The sequence below is a fragment of the Lissotriton helveticus genome, chromosome 4_1 (assembly GCF_964261635.1).
Source record: "Lissotriton helveticus chromosome 4_1, aLisHel1.1, whole genome shotgun sequence".
Lineage (NCBI taxonomy): Eukaryota > Metazoa > Chordata > Amphibia > Caudata > Salamandridae > Lissotriton > Lissotriton helveticus.
The window spans coordinates 233317690-233342351 of record NC_136063.1 but is presented as its reverse complement, the minus strand read 5'-3'; positions in this window follow the sequence as shown (position 1 = coordinate 233342351).

Here is a 24662-nt window from a genome sequence, read left to right as displayed (position 1 = left end):
CCGGCGCTTGTGCAGTCCCCTTTGTTAATACTGATCATGAGAGAGTGTTCCCTGATTTGCATGCAGGCATAGCCCCATGCAAATGAGGAATAACTTTGCCTATGCGCGACACCATAATACACTTAAGGGTGCAGAGGCAATCATGCCCTTAAGAGGTGAACTAAAGCACACTGCCAAAGGCGGTGCACTGTCAGTGCACCCCCTGAGGACAGTCCTTTTCGAATGATGAATGGGGGCATCCCAATGCAGTTGGGTACAGGCACACACTGCACACTGCACCATCCTGCAAGCAAACTCAAACCCCTCTTCCAAGTGCATATGGGTTGCAGCCTGCACTATGAAATATGGAGCGGCTTTGACGCTGCTGCTCCAATTTTCACTATGCTGATCCCAAGGCATCAAGTGTTCGTGGATGCCCTAAGGGCAGCGCATTCATCATAATAGAGTGCACTTTCCCTATTTGTGCCTGGTGGGCCTGTTTGGCTGTAGGCCAAACTGGGGAAATGCACCTATTTGTAATACAGGCCTTGAAGGTGTTGGAAGTGGGGATGGGCAAGAGTAGTACAGATGACATGTCCCTTGATTTAAAGGGCTCTGCACTTTTGACTAAGCATATTATTTGTTTGCCATGTTTTCCTATTTCTCAACTATATTGTCATTCTAACCTACTAGAAATATATTTTATCTACAGAGTGCTTGTTTTTAAATCCTATTCATTTTATTATTTCCATAATTTTTATGGTAAGTCAGCACCCCATGAGAAAGCTCTTGACCCAAATTGAAGTTTGAAAGAAATAGATGTATGACCCTGGAAAAGGCTGTATTGTGACTTGAAAAATCAGACGATTCGTGTTCACCGTTGTCATTAGGGTAGAAGAGTTGAAAAGGTTTCCTGAAGAGTTTTAAAAGAATTCAAAGAGAAATGATTTGTTTATGATGTGTATGATGAGAAAACTGTGGAAGACATGGGGGAGTTTGAGGCAAATCTTTTTAGGTTGGGAGGATGAAGGAAATCTGCAGATTGTGCTAATTTTAAGAGATGTAAGAGTTATTGAGGTGTTTAATGTGGAAATAGCAACAGATGTTGGGTAGAAATGGTTCGAGGAACGAATTTACAGAGGATTCACAGAGATGTAGGACTGAGCATAGATGTTTCCAACATCAATATGTTATTAAATGGAATGTCACACTGTGTATGCCCACAGTAGGTAAAGTGATGCTAGGAATGAGGTATTGTATAAACTATTCTGCCTGAATGCCATAGAAAAAAATAGAAAGGGGTGAAAGTAGTGGTGGTGTTTGCACCCCTATTTTCAAGATGTGTAGAATCAGGCTATCCGATGCTCAAGCATGAAGCTCTGGAACGCTGGAGCAACATGCATTCATTTCAGAGCTTAGGCACATTTTAGACCATTTATGCAACACTATAAACCCCTGATAAACATATTCTGTATCGCAGTAGGAGGAGCTAATCTATGGATTGCTAAGTGGCAATACAGGATACAGTAATATCAATGAAGGTTAGAGTATTTACCAAGGATTAAAAAAATCCTGCTGATTTTTTTTTACAAAGTGGGTGAGGGTGAGCATGAGTGTACTGTTAGTAGTATGATAGGTTCAAAACAAGATAAAGAATGGCGATGTTGTATGAGAGAGGACTATGTGTTGAGAAACATCTCATTGTACATCTGTGAAGGGCGGCTGGGTATCATGACCGATGAAGTTACCAATAATGGAAGTTTTGTGAAAAATTGAGTTTGTTGTTTGTGCCTTAAGGATTGCAATCAGAAATATTACATTTGGCACACAAAGGTTCTAAAGCTATGAGTTCCATGAAGAGACAATTAGAGAAGATTCTTGGTGGTCTGCTCTAGATAGGTCTGTTGAGCATTTTATCTGGTGTGTGTAGTTAGTGCTAAATTTCAAATCACGGTACCATCCCAGTGAAATGTGGAGTACCTTATGCATGGGCAACCCACATTTTCTTTTGTAATGATTTATTATATTATTATATCAAAAACCGTATATAAATTACATTTGTGTTAACTGTGTCTACCAAGTCTACCAAGTCTTTGACTAAGTTCATGAAAGATGTTTTCAGCACAGAATGATACATAGAGGAACTGGTAAAAAAATGTAGTAGGCTTGGGCAAAGTTTTAATTAAATCAACGTTGTTCCCATGTGTTTGTATTAATGATGTAATTTTGGGAATTTCACGTAACAGCTGTGTGAAAAATTGGGTTATTGGTTGAGGGGAGTGGAAGCACTACTGAAGCAATAGTCATATGGCCTAGATGTAGGTAAATGTGAATTACCGATTCATAAATACCGAATTTTACCGATTCGGTATTCATGAATCGGTAATTCAAATGTAGGTAGAAATTTGGTAACAAATACCGAATCGGTATAATTCGGTATTTACCGATTCTGTAATTACAGAATCGGTATTTGCCATTGATTCCTATGGGTCTTGAAGCCCATAGGATTCAGTGGCAATTACCGATTCGGTAATTACCGAATCGGTAAAAATACCGAATTTACAAGGGGGACAGGGTGTCACTTTGACACCCTGTTGCACCCCTGTAACTGGCTTGTGCGCCATGTGGCACACAGACATGGCACAGGTGAACATGCACAGATGTGCATGTACACAAGAATTCGTTATTTACCATGCAATTGTATTACATGGTAAATAACGAATTCTAAAGGCCCTGTAGCACTGTTAGAAGTGCTACCTACATAGGAAAATACAGATTCGGTAATTTTACCGATCGGTAATTTTACCTATTTGGTAAAATTACCGATTCGGTAAAATTAGCGAATCTGTATGTTTTCAGTGCCCCTACATACCAATGTCAAAATACCGGTTGGAAACGGCCGAAAATCGGTATTTTCGGCCGATTCCGACCGGTATTTTGACACCTACATCTGGCCCATAATTCTTGTCAGAGTGAATCTGAAAAGTCAATAAATTAACATGTATCAACCCTCTGGTAGCTTGGTACAAAAGGAGTCATGATTAATTTAGAGGCAATGTGTGAAGTGTTTATGCAGCACCCAAACAGTAATCAAGTGAGGCCATAGCACAAAAAAATTCCCATACCAATCTAGAAAAATAGTGTACATTTTAATAAATAAAATAGTACCAGAACAACAAAAATCCAACTAGTATAATCATAGATATTCAGTTTTAAAGATGTTGATAGATATAATGCATAACAGCACACAGCATTAGTTAAGGTCACCTGGGCATTCTAGTCCAAGGACAGATAAGGCCAACTGCGTTGGAGTGTGGGATGGATGCAGGGACCAGGTTGGTCCCATTGAAAAAGTTACTTTCCCAAAGTCCGGCATGAAGAGCTCTCTTCGCAGTAGTGGAGGTTCCTATGGTCAGGGAGGGTGTCACAAATGGCCATCGCTGTAGTAAGAAGAACAAGCCTGGCATATTGGATGGTTGTCGCTGAAGCATGAAGATCTGGTCAGGTGTCACAGACGATTGTTGCTGGATCTTCGTGTTTGTGGCCACAGCGGGCTGCCGCTACTGTAGCATGAAGTGCAGGTCTCGCATTGCTGTTGTCGCTGGCTGGCGGTGACTGTATCGCAAAGTGTTGGGTTCACTGGAGCTTCGGGTTGGGGGTTGTCGCAGGCGGAAGATCCTCTGCGTAAACAGGCCAGTTTGGGGCCGCAAAGAGCCCAAAACTATCTCAGTGTGGATGTACTGTGCTAATCCTATGCTTAGGGCTTTGCTGTAAAAATGGCAAAATGTTTTATCCCTTTCTAGCTTGGCATGGATGGCACTGTGCAAATCCTATGCTTAAAACTCTGCTACAAAAATGGATATTCAAGGTTGGCAGATTGAGAGTGTCACTGGTGTGGAAGGGGTCATTAATATCGTGGGTCGGAAATATCAACTGCAATAATATCGTGGTCAAGAATATCGACTTAAGATAAGTAATATCGATTTTAAAAATATCAAAGTGTTTAATTTTGTTTGCAATAATATAGTTGTTAAAAATATTGTTTTTTATTATTGTTATGTATTTTAGTATATGTTATAAATGTATGTGATGTATGAATTTTTGTATAAGAATTGTTTGTATTTTTAATATATATGTGTTAAATTTGTATTAGTTATTATTATTTTTTATTTGAATTTTGCGTTTTTAGTTCCGTTGTGGGTTTTGGGTTTAAGGCGAACAGGGTTGGAAGTAATTTAATTATATAAAATGTATTACATTTTTTATTCGAATTTTGCTTTTTTAGTTCCGTAGCGGGTTGTGGATTTATAGGGGAATAGGGTGGGAAGTAATTTAATTTTATTAAATATATTGATTACCTTTTATTTATAAATATTTGTTTAATTGAGATATTATAGTGTTAAATGTGTTAAGTAATTTTGTATTCATTAAATAATCATTGGTGTATGTTGTGGTGTTTATAGGTGTAAAGGGTGGGAAGTAATTTATTTTTAATTTATGAATTAATAATTGGTTGTTAATTAATTGTAATTAATTAATTGGTTATTCATTTTGGTAACTGTAATTCATTTTAGATGTGTGTTGTAGTGGTTATAGGTATATAGGGTGTGAAGTAAATTATTTTTAATTTATGAATTAATATTTGGTTGTTAAATAATTGTAATTAATTATTAAATCATTCATTTTGGTAATTGTGTAATTAGCTTTAGGTGTGTGTGTTTTTTTATAGGTGTAAAGGGTGGAAATGGTGGGAAGTAATTTGTTTTTAATTGATGAATTAATAATTGTTGTTAATTGTAATTGATTAATTGGTAATTCACTATGGTAATAGTGTAATTAATTTTAGGTGTGTGTTTTGGTGTTGATATAATTAAAGGTTGGGAAGTAATTTGTTTTTAATTAATTATTATTATACTTGTTAATGTTATTTTTTATATTTATTTTGGGTAATTGTTTATTCTTTTGTGTGTTTTTACTTTGAAAGGGGTAAAGGATGGGTATTAAATACTTTTTAATTATTTAATTACTAATTGTTATTAGTAATAGTTTTTAATTTTAACATAAGTTTTAATTGTGTTTTAGTTTTTTAGTAATAATAATGTTTTGATTGATTAGTAACTATGTTAATTATGTAAATACATTTAATTAAAAATGTATTTTGTTATTGGTGTTGTGTTATAGGGTAGGAAATATATTAGATATGTTTATTTTTTAATTAATTAATTTTGTTTGTAAATATTTTGTAGTTTAAAATAATTATTTTATTGTACATTTATTTATTATTTTATTTTATATAATATTTGTTGGTTTTTGTTCTATGTAATTAATATTATAATATGTGTTCTTTTTATATGTTTAATAATGTTTTAAATATTGTGTATTAATATTTATACTTATTATTAATTGTTAATATATATTTTTTTAAGTGTTTGAGTGTGAATAGTATTTGTTTCTCCGGAATCCAACACTTTCCCTATTGTTGCATTTACTGAAGTGGGAATATAAATTTTTACCCCTCCGCTATCCAGCACTTTCCCTACTGTTGCACTCACTGGAGTTGGCATAGTAATTTTTACTCCTTCGGTGTCCAGCACTTTCCCTACTTTTGAACTCACCGGAGTGGAAATAGTAATTTTGATCTCTCCCCTATCCTGCACTTTCCCTACTGTTGCACTCACTGGAGTTGGAATAGTAATTTTTACCTCTCCGTTATCCAACAATTTCCCTACTGTTGCACTCTCTGGAGTGGGAATAGTAATTTTTACCCCACCACTATCCCTATTGTTGCATTCACTGAAGTGGAAATAATTTTTTTAGCCCTCCTCTATACAACACTTATCCTACTGTTGCGTTTGGTAAAGTGGGAATACTAATTTTTACCCCTCCGCTATCCATCACTTTCCCTACTGTTGTACTCTTTGGAGAGTGAATAGTAATTTTTGCCCCTCTGCTATGCAACACTTTCCCTACTGTTGCTCTCACTGGAATAGGAATAGTAATTTTTACCCCTCCGCTATCCAACTCTTTCCCTACTGTTGCACTCACTGGAGTGGTAAAAGTATTTTTTTACGCTCCACTATCCAACACTTCACCTACTATTCCTCTCACTGGAGAGGCAATAGTAATTTTTACCTCTCCGCTATCCAACACTCTCTACTATTGGACTGTTTTGAGTGGGAATAATAATTTTTACCCCTCTGCTATCCAACACTTTCCCTACTGTTGCACTCACTGGAGTTGGAATAGTAAATTTAATTATTTTGCTATCCAACACTTTTCCTACTGTTGCACTGATTGTATTGGCAATTTTAGTTTAAATATATTTTCATAGTTTAAGGTTTTCATTTATTCTAGAATGTTTTATAAAATATTCTAAATCATCTATATATATACATTTCTTTTATATAATTTAACATTTTTAAAATAAATTGAAGATAATAGTTTATTAATTATGTTTAAGTAAATATACATTATTAAGTTTGTATGTTTTTTCTAATTAAGTTCATTTGTAGTATTGTGTAAAAATGTATATTACATTTAATTTATTTTGTTAAAATTAATATTAATATGTAATATGTTTATTATATATTATTTTCTTTTATATATTTAAATCAATTTAGATTTTTTACATCTATATTTGTTGCATCTATATTTTTGAATCAATAGTTTTGTACTTACCTGTGTAGGTATGGGAGTCGATATTTTTGTAGTCTATATTTTGTTTTCAATATTTTGAACATCGAGATTTTGAACATCGTTATTCTATCAGTGAACCGTTGTAGGGTGCTCAAATGAAGGAGCTGCTCTCATCATAAACTTGGGGACTACCCAGAGTTCCTTGCTTACTGTTCTGCATAATTTGGCACTCTAAGCCTGAAAGGGTACTGTCTTGACTTATACTGGGTGCGCCCTTGTGTCTGGACAAAACTGTACCTCTTTGGTGAGCTCTAACTAGAGCAAAAATGTTGTGTCAGGGGTTGCTTCTATTCATTCCAGGTTGGCTTGGATGGTATCTTACCAATTCAAAGCTGTACTACTGTGCATGGAGTGGTAAAATGTTTGTGTCATTTTCAGCTTGGTGTGAATGGCACTGTGCTAACCATATTTTATAAGACTTTGCTGTAAAAATTACAAAAAGCTTTTTCCCTTTCTAGCTCGGCGTGGATGGTACCGTGCTAATCCTGTGGTTAAACCTCTGGTAGACGAATGGACATTCGAGATGAGCAGATTCAGAGATTCACTGGTATTGTAGGGTGCTGCTCTCCACCTGAAGTCGGAAACAACCTAAAACTCTGGGGGTGGAAACCTTCAGAAACTTCTCCTACTTCAAAGCTGGCACAAATTTAAACATTGGATTCGCAGACAAAACTCTACAGTACACCTCTGGACCTGTGGAAGATTTGTAAGGGCTACAGTGTTGCTCTGCTGTAAGAAGGACTGCTGCTCTATTCTGTTGACCTGCTGCCATGCTGTCTCAGTGAAAAGAACTGGAGCTACATCTTGAACCAAGGATCACAAGAGTGACTCAATGGGCTAGTTGGCTGGCCTCCTGATCAGGAGCCCAGGGACTGAAAAGGTAACAACCACCTTGAAACCAGCACCTGGACTCTGTATGCTGTGAATCCTGCCCCCACATGGCACCACCCCAGTCCTGGACCCTTGGAAGTGGGCCTGAAGGTGCTCTGCAAGCCCAGCTAAGGTCCAAGCTCAAATGACGCAGCACAACGCAACGCCTTGCAGCTCTGCACTAGAACCGCTGCTCTGCGATCTCTCCTCAACACTGAACATCACATCGTAGCCCCGCAGCTCCCCTTAATTACAGCTGCGCAATGGATCAGTGATACAGGACCTAGTATTGCAGCCCACAGTCACTTGGAACCGCTGCTGCATGACGCATCCTCCACGCAGATCTCTCAATGTTCCGCGACCCTGATTTAATGTACTTTGTTCAGCAAGTCTAAGCTGGTCCCTATATCTGGCCCCTCCTCTATCGCGGTCAGACTGAACATGTGACTTTGTCCCTGTCCGACACGACTGTATAACCACAGTTGGCGCTTGGTGCTTCTATGTACTACTTTTACCTTAATATTTAAAATTTCATCTCTTCATCTTTTGATGGTGTTTTGGTGTCAAATAATTTTATTTCTTTTACTCTATTTTTCACTTTATTTCTGTTTGAAGTGCTGCATAAATACGTTACACATTGCCTCTAAATGAAGCCTGATTGCTTTTGTGCCAAGCTACCAGAGTCATAAGCACAGGTTAATTTAGAGAGGCTGGAATTAATCATGCTCTATGTGGCAGATGGTAGAGAGGTGAAGGAGATCAGCCTCTCCCAGCTTTTCTGTCATAAAAAGAGCAAGATGGCTCAACGCAGGAAGCAGTGCTCTCCCCCAACCTGGCAGAAGAGCAACAGAGAGAATGGCAACAGTTTCTGGGACATTTCACGTCTTTGTTCCAATTGACTTTGGGCTCATCAACTGGTGCACCCATTACATAGGTACAAAGGACAGTACGCCAGTCGAGAATAAAATCTAAGCACTGTTAAACAAAGTGAGAGCCAGTATCAAGGATAAGGTGTCCCTGATGCTACATCTGGGGGTGATTGAGCCCTCTTTTAGTCACGGGCACAGTCCAGTGGTCTTGGTACCAAAGGCTTCTCCACCAGGTGCACCCAGAACTCAGAGTCTGTGTTGACTACTCAGATGACCACAAAGCCCAGACTGATGAGATCTATGACAGGTTAGGGTGCTCCCACACTCCTCAGTACCTTTACTTTGACAACACTATAATGGCAGATTGCCCCAACTACAAAGAAAGGGTAGCATTCTCTACTCCAGAGGGGCATCTCCAATTCCTGGTAATTTACTTCAGATTAAAAGATACCCTTGTCGTTCTCCAGAGTTTGGACTCCTGGGCCATGGCTTGTTTGGATGAATTCAATACCACACACTTGGATGGCTTTGCAGTCTTCAGCTCCATCTGTAAAGACCACATGAACCATCTCCAGGAAGTGCTGCAGGACTTGCATCAGGCAGTCCTGACTATCAACCCAATCAAGTGCTAGATAGAGCAAGGCTCTATGATGTACCTGACCACCAAGTTGAGGGAGGACACGTGCAGCTCCTCCAACCCAAAATCTAGACCATCACGGCATGGGAGCCTCCCAATACCCAGACCGAGCTAATCAATCAATCAATCACTCAATCCATGAGGGGTTTATAAAATGTGCTACTCGCCCGTGAGGGTCTCAAGGCACCAGGCGGGGTTGGGGAGGGGATGCGGCTCAGGATCAGTGGAAGAGCCAGGTCTTGAGGTCCTTCCTGAATGTGTGCAGGGTCAGGAGCATCTGATGTTTACAGAGAGCTTGTTCTAGGTCTTGGCTGCGATGAAGGAGAATGCTCTCACGCCTGTTCTGTTTCTGCGGATCCGGGGGACTTCTGCCAGGGTGAGGTCAGCAGAGTGGAGGTTGGTCTTGGGTAGGTGGAAGGATACTCTCTCGTTGAGGTATTTGGGTCCGATGTTGTTGAGGGATTTGTATGCATGGGTGAGGAGTTTGAAGGTGACTCTCTTCTCGATGGGGAGTCAGTGTAGTCTCGTAGGTGTTGGGTCATGTGTTCGTGATGCTATGTCCTGAGGACGAGTCGGCTGCGGCATTGTGGATGGTTTGGAGTTTGTGTAGAAGGGTTCTATTGATTTTGGTCTATAGGGCGTTGCTGTAGTTCAGTCTGCTGGTTATGAGCGCGTCGGTGATGGACCTTCTGCAGTTGGGGGGAACCACTTGATGGTCTTACGGAGGATGCGCAGGCAGTTGAATCCAGTGGACGCAACGGCGTTGATCTGGCGGTTCATGGAGAGGGAGGAGTCGAGGATGACGCTGAGGTTTTGTGCGTGGTCTGTAGGGATGGGTGGATTCCAGAGGGTGGAGGACCACCAGGTGTTGTCCCAGGCAGAGGTGCAGGGTCCGAGGATGAGGACCTCGGTCTTCTCTGAGTTGAGCTTCAGGCAGCTGTCTTTCATCCAGGCTGCCACATTCTTCATTCCTTCCTGGAAGCAGAGTCTGGTGTCTTTGGGACTCTTTGTGAGTGAGAGGATGAGCTGGTTGTGGTTGGCATAGGAAACAATGCTGAGACAATACTGTCCGAAGATGGCGGCGAGGGGGGCCATGTAGATGTAGAAGAGCGTGGAACTGAGCTATGATCCCTGGGGTACTCCGCAGTTGATATCAGTGGGTTCAGTGAGGAGTGGTGGGAGTCTGATCCTCTGGGTTCTGCTAGAGAGAAAGGATTGGATCCAGTCAAAGGGCAGTTCCTTGTATCCCTGCGTTGTGAAGTCTGGCCGCAAGCGTGCGGTGAGAAACCGAGTTGAAGGCTGCGGAGAGGTCTAGAAGGAGGAGGGACACTGTGTGTCCCTGGTCGAGTAGCATGCAGATGTTGTCAGTGGCAGTGAGGAGGGCGGACTTGGTGCTGTGGTTGCTGCAGAATCCAGACTGAGAGACGTCAAGAATGGAGTTCTCTTCGATGAAGGAGGTGAGTTGGCCATTTACGAGTTTCCCGGTGGCCTTGAAGGGGAGGCTAGAGATGGGCCTTCTTGGTCAACATTGGGTAGTATTTTAGGTGTTGGAGCATTGTTGCAACCCTGACAGAACTCACTTTAACGAAACAACAGAGAAAGGTGAGTGATGGCCTGGACCCACTTGTAGCTTTCATCATGAGGCAGCCACTACCTAGGAAGCAAAGGTGTAATGCCCTTGAAAGGCAAACATTTGCCATAGTCTGCTCTTTGAAGAAACTGAGACCCTACCTGTTTGATATTCATTTACGGTTACAGACAGACCATAGGCCTCTTAAGCGGTTCATGCAAATGTGGAGAAAGACTCCAAAACTGTTGAGGTGGTCATCTCTCTACATGGTATGGACTTCACAATTAAACACCGCCGTGAAGCTGACCACACCAATGCTGATGGTCTTCCCATGTTTTTCCTTCATTGTGATGAGAACTCCCAAGAAGGTGGGTAGTTCTCCCTACTTTTTGTTAGGGAGAAACAGTTGTAGAAAAGGACCTTTTTTTATGTCCCTCCATATTTTTGCCTTTCTGGTTTGCTGGCTTTTGATCTCGGGCACTTTACTCCTGCTAACAGGAGTAAAGTACCTGTGCTCCCCCTTTAAACATAGTTAAATTGCCTTGTTCCTAATCTACACATTTATCTTGCCTATAAGTTCCTCGTATATGTATAGAACATGCATCCAGGGCTGAAAGGTAAATTGCACCTATGGACTGTAGCACTTATTGTGCTATCCACCTGCACTACAATGTGACAAAATAACCTTTTTCGTGAGGTAAAAACCTCTGTTTTAAATATGAGTAAGTCTCCCTTAGGGAGGCCTTGTAGCACATAAGCAAGGGTGCATGGTATTTAGAAGGGAGACATGTGGAAAATTAATGATACCATGTTCCTCCTATGACATGGCCACAAAAGCTATTTTTGCTGTGTCAGGCAAAGCTGTCCGTTGCAAACAACCAGGGTGCAGATTAAGGTAGTAATAAGTCTATCTGAGGTTTGGGACCAGCTAGTTCAATTTTCAATCCGTATTGAGGAAGACTAACACTGTCTGAAGTTCCTGGCGTCTAATTTGCATTCGCTCTCAAGCAGCTGCCCAGCCTGCACTTAGCCTGATGATAAATGAGCCAGGAGCCACACAATACACCACTTTGATTGACAGGTCAACCTGAAAGGGTAGGGATGCTTCTCTGAGCTCAGCTGGACATTCAGGGTAGGTACTGCTACCCCTGCTCACCTCCCTCATTGGCACAGTAGTGCGAAAGCTTGCCTGAAAGGCCGGTGTGAGGCATATGTACAACTTGTGTGCCCTTGATAGGGGTAAGAGAGAGCAGCATAGGACAATTCTTGTGTATCTTCAGTCTGTTATTTGAATGACCCTGGTTGGTCTTACCACACTTCTTACTAGTTTTTTTACTGTGAGCCCGGGGCCTGCCTCAAACTAAATGTTAGTTTTACATGTGGGGGACATTAGTAATTTCAATAGTATAGTACCCTACACAGCCCCTGCTCTCAGAGTCCAAGTTTAGTGTGGTTGAAGTCACTGGCCATCTTCGAATAGCCCTGGCACATTGCATTTTGGGCCTGTTTGTAATAAGGCAAACAGGAACTACTAAAAAAGTAGCTCGGCCAAGGCCTGTGTGGCTACAGGGACACAACACACTGCAAGAGGTATTTTACCTGCAGTACTCATCTATCCAGTAGTTGACCGTGATGAAGTTGAGGTACTGCGGAATCAAGGGAACGCCGTGATTTTCTGAGGGACAGGCGGAGTTCTTTTGACCATAGTGCTGGACGCAGTGGGAACTTGCAGAAGTTGACTTCCAATCCATCAGGACCACCTTGGTGCCCACCATTAGCAGTCGGTAAAGCAGCAAAAACTCATGTTCAGTGAGACCCAATGTGTGAGGATTCGATGCAGACCCAGGGGACCATGCGGTGAATGAAATCACAAACAGATCTCAAACAAACCCCAGCTGGTTACTCAGTGATTGGAACTAGTAGAAGTTGCACCACTCTACTGCATAGCTGTTTCGTAGTGAGGAAGAGGTCACGTGTCAGAGGAGGAGCACCGAGTGGCGAGAGCGGAGGCGAAGGCGAAGGCAGCGGACCCCGCCAGTGGACGCCCGGGGTTTTTCCCGCGATTCCAGCATTTACTAGCTGGTGAGAAGGGGCCACATCTCTGTCTGTCTGGCAGGCGAGGGAGGTGAGAGCTGTGCCAATCGGTACATAGGCGCTCGAGGGACTGAGGCAGAGACGCGAGCACGGCTGCCGATAGAGGCGGCTGCGAAGTAAGAGCCTGGGGAGTTGACCGAAGAGGCAGTCTGACTAGGTCTGATTTGCCTGCGGTCCCCCCGTGATCTCCGCTCGCCGCTAGTCCCCCCATGAGCTATACTTACCGCTCATCTTGACAGTACTTTGCAGAGCCATTGGCACCGTAGCTGCCCCCACCATTGCCGTCTCATTCCAGTTCCATCCCGCTTTAGAGGCTTAGAGGCTTAGAGGTTTAGCGGCTTAGCTCTGGAGGCTTGTAAACCCATCAATTCGCCCCATCTCTCCTGTAGCCTGCAGGAGTTACAGAAACTATCGTCTTCAGACAAAACTTGCTACTCCAGGACTCAGGACTCAGGAGCCAGGAGTAAGGATTCAGGAGCCTTACCACAAGGCTTAACAAGGTTTAACTCATCAAAACTCATTAAATTTAATCAAAACCGTTAAAAATACTGTATCAAGTTGCTAGGGCGCAAAGACAGTCAAAAAACAAAAAACAAAAAAAAAGGAGGACAACCCTACTTAAGTAGTTACGCAGAGCACTCTCTCAAAAAAAGTGACTTTAATAAAAGCGCGACTTGTAACAAGTTCTGCAGTTACACATAAACACAAACTGCAAGAGAGGCAAGAAAGACAGGAAAGAGAGTGAGGAAAAACCAAAACCAATCAGGCAAAGGGGCATTAAAAGAGTAAACAAAGAGAAAGGTGTCCACAGGTCCTGTTATTAAGTACAAAAAACAAGGAGAATGAGATCGGTAACAAACCGGCAAGCGTTACCAAGTAAAGCCTCAATCAAACAAAATCACCCTAGGCAAGTCCATCCAAGAGAGTCTCTCTCCGGCTCAAAAGGGGGAGCCAGCGGTTCAGGCGGAGAGAGAGATGGCAGGATCGGCTCTGACACCAGACAAAATTGGCCTAACCATAGGAAAACAACAGCAGAAGATTAATAAATTCTTTTTTCTAAAGGACCCGGTGTCCGCGATTTTCGCAACAACAAAGGAGGCATTAAACCTACCGAGCCCTATTCAGCCCGACAAGCCAAAATTATCAGGCTAGTTCGAAACTTTAAATCAGGACAAGCAGCCAATGGAACCAATTCCCTACGACGCCATTCCCGCCTCATCTGCCCCATTCGATGAACAACGGAAAAAACATCACCTAGGGAAAAATCCAGAAATAGTGCAGGCCCAAGTCCACAAATCAAACAGATCATCTACATAAACGGAACCGACTAGTGGAACGGAAATAAAAATATCCTCTACAAGAAAGAAAGACATGAAGGGTGAACACCAAATTTCACTGATTTCATCGACATCTCTGGGAAAGGAATCCTTGGAGAACATCTTTAACATAGAATATAAGAACAACACAGGTCATAAATCACGACCCACGTAAAGAGACAAATCCCGGAGATATTGAAGAATCGATAAAACAGAGACTAGAAGGGGAGGATGTCGGGTCGAACTCCCTCCTAGTATCAAACGACTCAAACTTGACTAAAATCACCAAAACAACAGCAATAAGGACACCTCCACTAGGGCCCACCTTAGCACAGGAATTAAACCCTAAGGAGAGCGGGTTGGGTCTAGTGGCATCTACTCCACACAACTTAATGGAAAGCAGTGGAAATCAAAGAATCCTGATAGAAGACAGTAACAGTTGCGGAAGTAGAGCAAGTAAAGGCAATATGCAGGTACCAATTTCAATTTCATCGGCAAGTATGATCATACACTTGGACGAACCAGAAGGGAATAGAGGTAGCCAACAGCTTAACGCACACTGGGGGAACGCGTTAATAAGTTCATTGGATCAAGCCATAAGGGCACTTAACTATCAGTCTGACAAAATGGAGGTCCAAATTGACCTTATAAACATTATTGCAGAGCACATTGCAAATATTAGCTTCAAGACAGACTCAATAATGTCCTTACTGGCAAACAAAGGAAGCAAGGATCATTTCCTAAACAAAGACAAACACAATAAAGGAAATACGGATGAACTCCCAAACAAAGATAAACAAAGCAACTGTGAGTGCGGGAGTATAATTGAGAAATTTGCGTCCCCCCAGATATCTTAAAAGACATTCTCGAAATAGTAAAGACAGCAAGCAAGCAGAAGGGTAATCAAGACACCCCAAAAAAATAATCCAGCAAAGAAAGATCAAATGTCCCAAATCTTCAAATAAAACAAAAGTACATCAACGAGGGGGACGGAAAACTTGACCCAGTCACCTACAAAGAGGCTCAAAAGGCGGAAATTGTAAGCCACGAAGTTCAAATAAAAGAACATCAGGTCAACACTGACTCTCAGCCTCAAGACAAATTAACAAAAAGACAAAGGAAATGAGCAAGGAAGGCAAGGCCGAAATTAAAATGCAAACAATTAACGGCCACAGAACATTTCTTCTCAATATTCACGAAGAACACGCGACAAGATTCAGAAACGATAAATCATTCTCCGAACGTCTCCACTAATAGACTGGAAGAATTAGATTTGGAAAGGTAAGTTACTCGCTTGAGAAATCGATAACGGAGGAACACACTCAAGAACCAGAATCATCAACACTCGAGGGACACAACTAGGGTCCACAACAAGCTACAGTTACAACTAACCTAAAGAGGCCAAACAAACAAACAACGACCCCGAGAATATCGGTGGAAGGTCCCCGACAAAAACAACCAGAAAAAGACTCATCATCTCTAAGTGACATATGTGCAGCCACAGAGGACGGTCAGACTTTAAAGTACTCTAGTAAAGAGAGAGCACGAAAGTTCGCCCACAGGTTCTCGGACAAAACCGCAAGCAAGCAAAAACAGGAAAAAGAATCCGTGCAGCTAACGACAGATCAGACCCCAATTAAGATCACTAAAAACGGAAACGACCGGCGATGTGTTGCACAAAGTAAAATCCGAGAACAAGTGGAAACTAAACAAAGTACTCAAGGAGGACAGGTAAAGATTAGGGAAATGAGGAAAGAAGGACATATGGGACAGGAAATAGTTAAAAACATAATCAACTCAGTAAGCAGAAATGAAGTTCTCCAACCGGTCTCTCAAGGAAATCAAAAAAACGCCCTGGACGACATCGAACCAGTACTGTCATTTATACCAGAATATGTAACAAGGGGCAGGCAGGACCTTCTAAATAGAGGGAATCTGACAAAACTAATTAAGGCAATTCCAGAATTAAGCGGAATAGTCTCTCGAGACATTGTAGAAGTGGAGTTTCTTCAAAACAAAGATAACCCAGATATTGAAGAGTCCGTGACTACCTGGGCATCTAAGGAGTTAGCGGCCAAGATCTTCGCTAATAGATTATCATTCGAGAGCTGGGGAATAACCCTGAAGCAACACATGCACCCAAGATATCCATATCCCCTCTGGAAAAGTACATCTTACCCAAAAGTTGAAGAACCAACAAGTCGCAAGCAAACATTGTGCCTCCTTGGAGCCCGAGCGACATCCCAGGAAAAAAATCTTGGAACATCGGACAACCAAACAAAACAGACAAACAAAGGAGGGCCCCTTAGGGTCGATCAGGACTGGTCGTGGATCCCAATGGCACTAAGCCAAAAGAGTTCCTAGAACTGACGCAACTTTACCATCAAGTAAAAACAACCAGGAGCATTACATAGAAAAAAGTTATCTGGTAAAGATCAATATGTGCTCATGGAACATACATGGATTCAGCGGTACGGACTAGGACCATGAAACTCAATCCTTCTTTCAAAATCAAGACATAATTCTCTTACAAGAGACTTGGAACTTGAATTATCCCGCAATTCCTGGTTTCACCGAACACCACATACTAGCATAGAGATTGTACAACTACGGGCACCCACGTGGAGGGCTATCAACGTATGTGTCACAAAAATGTAACACCACATACTAGCATAGAGATTGTACAACTACGGGCACCCACGTGGAGGGCTATCAACGTATGTGTCACAAAAATGTAACTGGCATACAGAGAACCAGGACGTGGGGCTGAGTTCGGTCCAAGCAATTAAAATCACTATAAAGCCCCAGCAGCAACTGCTTATAATAAATGTTTACATTCATCCTGACCGAGTAGCTAAAAATTAAAAAATGGCCACACTCACTAAACTAATCAAAGCCTTACAAAAATAAAATAATCAATGCCCATTAATAATATCAGGGGACTTTAACTGCAATTTATTGAGTGATGGTAAGAGCAGTCATAATCAGGACAAAGGTCCAGCAGAAGGGCATACATTAGTCTCATTGAGCAAATTAGAAACATTGGGATTAACAATTTTAAAAAACAGGAAAAAAGGCGACTCAACATTGGTACCAACTTACACGAGCGGTAAAGTTATGTCAACTATTGACTTTACAATAATAAGCGACAGCCTAAAATATGCCATTGACGACTATACCATAGTCCAGCGTGTAGAAAGTGACCATTTTCCCCAAACTATACGAATGAACATTGCAGTAACTCGGGCTGAGAAAATAGCCTCCTTGTCGCAACAACCTGAGAAATTTAACCTCCGAAAAATAAGATGGAGGGGAGGTAAAGCGAAAGACATCCAGGCAACAGCAAGTAATTTCATGACAAAACTCGGCCATCAAAAGATGGAGAACATGTAAAAAACTGGGAAAACCTGGTAGAGGACTTGATCCAAAAGCACTCCGCCCCTCCAGCAGCACAAAGAGGCACAAAAGTGCTGAGAGAACCCTGGTATAACCGCGATTTAAGACACGGAAAGAGAAAAATAGCCCAGGAGTTACGGACGCAACTGAGAAATAAAAAACAGGGAATCAATCCAAACTGTAACAACATCAGGAGTTTGAGAAAAAATTACCGGAAAATGTTGTGGACCGCAAAGGCCAAGTACAAAGAATCTATTTGGGCAAAACACCTATTCGCAAGCAAAAAGCAAAAATCTCGGGACTTTTGGAGCATCATTAATAACCTAAACAAAGGTGAAGCACTGCACCAGGACCCCGGAATTGGTGGCGGTGGTTGGGAAGACCACGCGAGGAACCTTTATTTAAGAAAGGTACCTCACTTAAACGATAAGATCCAAGGAATAACAAATGATGCGGAACTAAGCAATCTTGCAGCTACCCAGGTTATTGAAACAAAGCCCAAAGACCTGGATAGCGAAAAAGAGGTTAACGAAGAACCCACTTTGATTAGTTGCAACCAACCCGAATGGCCGACCCGAATTACACTCATCTCCTAAAAGTAATGGCCGCTCAAATCCTACCAACGATGTCATACGGCCTAGTTACGTGGCTTGGAAGAGAGGCGAAAATACTAAACTAATTAAAAAATAAAATATACAAAGCAGTGTTTAAACTGCCACAACCAGCCTCTCCAGCACAAGTCTGCCTTGAATTTGGCCTACAAAACCAAAAAAATTTGATCTATGACAAGCTTCGTTAAACTATGTCACAAACTCCGCCAGCCACAGTCAGCCTCCTACAAACTCGTGGGGAATCTATTTGAGTACCTGTCTGTCCGAACTGGAACTATTAGAAGAATGGAAAAAAGAAACAGACTAAGTATACTTTAGTAAAGTAGCTAACGGTGCAGCAAAAAGAAAATCACTGCTAGAGGACAAAAAAACACTGACTAAACGATGCCATGCCTGGACAGTAATCTTCTCCTACAATCAACAAAAACCGCAGGAATACTTAGTCACCCATTTTAGTCAACATTTAAAAAAGATTTATATAGACTACCGAATGGGTCAGTACTATTCTAAGGACTTAAGACCATCCTGGAAATATCAAAAAGAAAGTCCCCACTGCAGACTGTGCGGATACTACAACAAAACTCTAACGCACTTGTTATGTGTATGTCCGGCACTCATGGTTTTAAGAAGACAGTACTTACGAGATATCTTCAGCACTCTGAACATAAACTCATGTCGGCAGGCAGTAATAAGCTGGCTGAGAGGTACTTCTTCCATCCTGGCCTGTCGGGGACTTAAATTCATGATTGAGGTAAAAAAACAGCTGCAGGAAATTTAATCGAAAAATTGTACTTAATGCTGAGAACAAGGGTCTGACTGTGGCCGGAAGATCATTGAGGCACATATAATTCCAATAAACCTTTTTTTTTTTAATTCTTTTTATTGAAGTTACCGGCTCCAGAACATAGCACATCAGCTTACCAACGGGAATTCATTGACAATCATAAACATAATCACCCACAGGCACACTGCACAGGCGAAGCCCCCCACCCTCGATTGACCCTCCCACCAAACAGAGACCCATCAATTCCTACACATGGTGAACACCATCCCCCGCTCGCCCCCTCCCTCCCACCGGAACCCTGCAGCACCCCTCCTTAATGCAGTCCCAACAATTCCAATAAACCTTTGACCAAGAACTTGAACAAAAAAAAAAAAGTACTGTCCAGGGGGGAAATAAAGAACGGCTTTTTAAACTGTACAGGGAAGTTTAACAATGAAAGAATGTTTTTACAGAATGTAATTTTTTACTTTTTATTTCGAACGCAGATTGTAACGATTTTTATTAAACATGCAATAAAATTGAACTTGAACTTGAACTTGAACTATCCAGTAGCAGCTAGACATGGACTGCACTCTGCTGTTGGCCTCTGCCTGTCACCCTGAGAGTCTCCAAGTGCCTTCCAGTGGATCTTCGAAGTGTACACATGTGGATGTTTAGACAGCAGAAGAAAGTTTAGAAACTTTTGAAAACTTTTCTTCCAGATTTCCCGAGCTTCAGTGGGATCCACCCGGAAAAGTATGTGGCAGTCAGTCCCACAGCATTCAATTGAATTTCAGTATCTACCGACACAGTGTCCACACCTCCAAAAAAAGTCAAAGACCCAGTCTGCAGTGAGATGTAGAACATTTTCAGGCAGAATCACCAAAGCTACAGAGTGCCAGCAAGACCTACCTGCTTCAGCTATCTGGCCTTCGGTTCCACAGAAGCGGCTACAGTTTCAGCAGCATCCCACCTGGGGAGGATTTTTCTTCTCAAAAAGGGATGCTCTAAACGTGCCCATTCTAAATTTAATTTGGTATGGTTTACTAAACACAGTTAACATTTCAGAAAACATTTTCTGAATTGTTAAATTGTCTTAGTCTATTTGAAAAAAGGTTCTAGCATTCGCAAAGCCTCTGGTAAACTGTAATAGATTGTTTACAAACTCTAGAGCATTTTGCATGTTAGGCCTAAATTCCCTTGCCTGAATTAGGATTGAGAAACGTATTTAAACCTTTTGTTTTCCTGACTTTTACTGGGGCCAATCCACTTGGTTTATTGGTCAGCGCTCCTTTGGTGGGCCTAAAATAGTGTTCATGTCTACTAAAACCATTGACCACCATTGGCTCTATTTTCACTTAAAACTTGTAAAATTTGTATCTCCAGTTTTCGATTTGATTGTTATTTTAATGTAATTTTGTTTATTACATTTTGCAATATTTTTCGAATTCAGTTTGTGATTTTCATTGCTTAGAACAGTACTTTGTTACTGTTTTGGTACTTCTTAAGTACTTTACGCGTTGCCCTAAGTTAAGCATTTCTGCTGTGTGCAATAGATGACATGGAGTTGAGCTTAGGGTAATTTAGTGACTTTAGGTTTCATCCTCATATAAAGTGTTATCGTTTCTTGAGGCAGTTTCCCACCCCAAATAATAATCTACTTATTTATAGTGGGTACTATGCATTAGGCAATAAAAGTAAGTACACATTTCATGTTATAGGCTTGGTTAGCAGCTTCAGAACCAGTTTTTTCACATGTAATACTAATGGCAAGAAAAAAATAACGAAAATCATTATTTTCTAATTATCTAGTCTCATTGGAAACAATAACTAAATGATATTAACAGTTAAAAAAATATCACAGTCTGTCCTAGCAGGGAAGGATGCCCTGACACTGAAAACAGCGGGGTTTCTGCAACCTTCAAATTGTATAATAAATGACACCAGACTTTGACAGCAGATGAAGAATAGCGATGTAAGAAACAGATCTGTACAGAGAAGCATATCCCATGTTGATATTATTATTTATCAAAAAACTGTTTCAAACTCAAAGCTTTGATATCGAAGTTGCATTTAAATGCAGGGCGCTGCATGCCTCTAGCCAAGCAGATGTGAGCAGCTTAAGCAATCTGACAAGTTTGTTTTGAGCTGGTTGGGATAATGATTCATGAATTCAGTATAATTTTTCCTTTCCACAAGTTCTTTTCAGGTTTCAGCAAAAGTATTGTATAATGGATTGTGCACACATATGAAATAGGACAAGGTCAGATTACATTACGGGGCTCATTGCGATATCGGGGGCGGAAAGCCTCCTTCCGACAGTCAGAATCTTCTGGACTGCGTCAGAGCCTTTCGACCAACTCGATTATGATGTTTGCGGTCGAAATGTAAACTTCCCAGTCATTCCGACTCGGTTTTCAGCTGAGTATTAATGTCAGTCGGAACCGCACTGTAACCCACTATGGACGTCGTTTCCGAAATTGGGATTACGATATCTGTTTCCAACAGCCTTTCCGAGCCGGCCTCTCTGACACAGATAGGCTGTCAGAAAGTGCCTTTGGGGACCCTGGCTGGGCCCCCTAGCCTCCACGGCCTACGGTTAGTGGCCAAGGGAGTACCTTGGGTACCCTCCCTGTACAACCCTGCACTGTGTGGCAGTCACCATGGGGTGCCTGCAACAGGGTGCAGGGTTTTCCACATGCACCCCATTTCCCCTTAGGAGCCTCTGTTATGGCCTGTTCTCTGGCATAACACAAGCTCCCTTAGGAAACAATTAGAATCCAACTGAACAGTGTTCAGTTGCATCGTAATCCAGCAGGGGCCCACTAGACCCCAGGGCCTACAGTTAGTAGCCAAGGGGGTACCTAGGGTACCCCACTGTAAAACCCTGCACTGTTTGGCAGGCACCATGGAGTGCCTGCAACAGGATGCAGGGTTTTCCACACACACCCCATTTCCCCCTAGAATCCTGTGTTATGGTTGGTTCTAGGGCATAACACAAGCTCCCATATAAAACAATTGTAGTCCAGCAGCCGGAACCACCAACCGCAAGTCATTCGGTCCCGAATCCGAGTCTGTGTCGGGTGCAGGCTTTCCGCCCAACATCCTAATGAGCCCCTATATTTGCAATGAACAATTTTGTAAAATGTGCGCCGAATGACCAGTGTAAAAACACCATCTGCATAAATCAAACATTGGAAAAACTGAGGGGCTTATTTATAAGAGCCATGCGTCACTTTTGCACCAAATAAAGTGATACATGTGTGATGCAGGGCTCTCATAAATATTTATGAAGTACCGCAAAGCCAAACCAAAGGTGATGATGGACGGAGTGTTGAACATTGCAAACACTCACCCCCAGTCAACTGATCTGGGTTTAATCCATTATCATTCTTTAGCTCACTCCGCCACCCCAGTTCAGACATGGTCATATGCAAATCAGTCTGACCCTGTGCCTCATGGGAACAGTCAGCCCGAACTGCCAGGCCATGTCTTCCCTGGACCGGAAACAAGCATCCTGGGACGGGGTTCTGGCTAATCAGCCGTCATCAGACAGGTTAATTTGAATCCAATGGCAAAGTGAGCAAGGGACCCACGTCTGGGCATACCCTGCCAAATTAGGGCGAACTAAGCAAAACCCAAGGGGTTGATGGACGGAGTGTTGAACATTGCAAGCACTCACCCCCAGTCAACTGATCTGGGTTTAATCCATATTCATTCTTTAGCTAACTCCGCCACCCCAGTTCAGACATGGCCATATGCAAATCAGTCTGACCCTGTGCCTCATGGGACAGTCAGCCTGAACTGCCAGGCCATGTCTTCTCTGGACCGGGAACAAGTATCCTGGGACCGGTTTCTGGCTAATCAGCCGTCATCAGCCAGGCTAGCTTGAATCCAGTGGCAAAGTGAGCAAGAAACCCACATCTGGGCATACCCTGCCAACTTAGGGCTAACAAAGCAAAACCAAAGGGGATGATGGACGGAGTGTTGAACATTGAAAACACTTATCCCCAGTCAACTGATCTGGGTTTAATTCATCATCATTCCGGTTTCTGGCTAATCAGCCATCATCAGCATGGCTAGCTTGAATCCAGTGGCAAAGTGAGCAAGGGACCCGCAAAGCCATCCAGATTCTTAAATCATGAGTAAGGTGAGGCAGCGCAAATCGCTGTGTCGCCTCACTCTGTACCTGGGAGGTATTCCTTGGGTATGGCAATGGGTTTTCCCATGTAACACCCATGGAGTTCGACATTTCCCCAGATTTATTAAGTGATGCAAACCTGGGGAAGTGCCAAATTCATACTCCTCATGAGGTAAGACAGGGAAACATCCTTTACAACGCGGTCAGTACACCGCAGTGCTGTTACAACGACTGCATGTAACAACGCTATGCCTTTACAACGCAAGTCTTTACATCGACTTGCGCTAGATGGCGTGCTAACATTAAAATTAGTGTAGTTTACTATCCCAACACCTTCCCTACTGATAAGTGGACTGGAGTTGGAATAGTAAATTACACTTTTTTAATGTTAGCACGCCACCTAGCGCAAGTCGATGTAAAGACTTGCGTTGTAAAGGCATAGCGTTGTAACAGCACGGGTTGTAATAACACGCGTTGTTACATCGTACATCCGGTGAGACATAATGACGAGAAATATGTTTATTTCTCCTCGTTTTTCCCTCTTTCCATGTGTGCTGCATTCTGTAGCACATATAGAAAGAAGAAACTGCCTCATAGGATTATTTCTATGAATGAAGGACAAAATCAATCCTGCCTTCAATGGAGGTACCCTTGCACCATGGGACAAGGCTGCCTTCATAGGCGTTAGGCTGCCAAAAAGGCACCAGCGCAGGAAGAAAGGACAGGAGTGCACCATATTGCTTAAATATGGTGCATGCCTTCCCTTCCACTTGGGCGTGGAGCAGTGCAGCAAGGTGCCTTGATGCACTGCCCTACAGCAAAATGCCATAAATGAGGCCTGCAATTTCTGGGATGGTTTGGTCAGTGCAACAGTTGTTTTCAAGCAAAGCTGAGAAAGGAAATGTTGGAAAAAAAGCCTAGGAAATATGGAACTTTATGTAATCTGTCATTTACAATATTCAGGATTCTTTATTGCAGAATTGGTCATTCTCTATATTGGCACTTTCATCTCATCACAGAGCCAACTTTAAATCTCAGGGTTCTAACTGCATGCCTAACAATGTTCTGGTAGGTTGTTTTGATTGCCCTCATTGCATCCCCAAAGCTTATAAACAGATGGCTTCTAAGGGTGACATCGTATTGCATGCAGTCATCAGGGACCTCAGAATTTCCAGCAGGCCATTTTTCTACTGGCATTACCAATATTTTAATGGCAGCATTAGAAGTCAAGACGGGGATAAGAACAGCCCGCAGGTTACCCTTTGAAGCTCAGGAAGGCTGATTACAACCCCTCATGCCATCTTGCTCAGGAGAAGAACACCCTGACTCACGCCCATGGCCCTTTTTTTCCCCATGTCTGGAAGGAACACACCAGAGGAGAGCCATTCACAGTCACATGACTGGCAGAAAGGCACATTTGGTATAGGCAGAAAAATGTCAACTTTCCAAGAGTGCCGTTTTCGGAACACTAACTTAAAATCCTACTTTACCATTAAAGATGATTTTCTCTTGGATCAGACCTACTGACAGCTGTATTCATCTGCTTTGTATTTGTATATTTATTTGCTTTGTATTTGTATCTCTGCTTCCATGTAACATCACGGGATGGTGTATTGGCTTTATTTTCTGTTATTTACGACAACGCATGTAATTCAGTATATGTATTTGTCGAGTTAGGGTCTTTAATTTATTTATTTTTCTTCCTTTCAATAAAAATGAT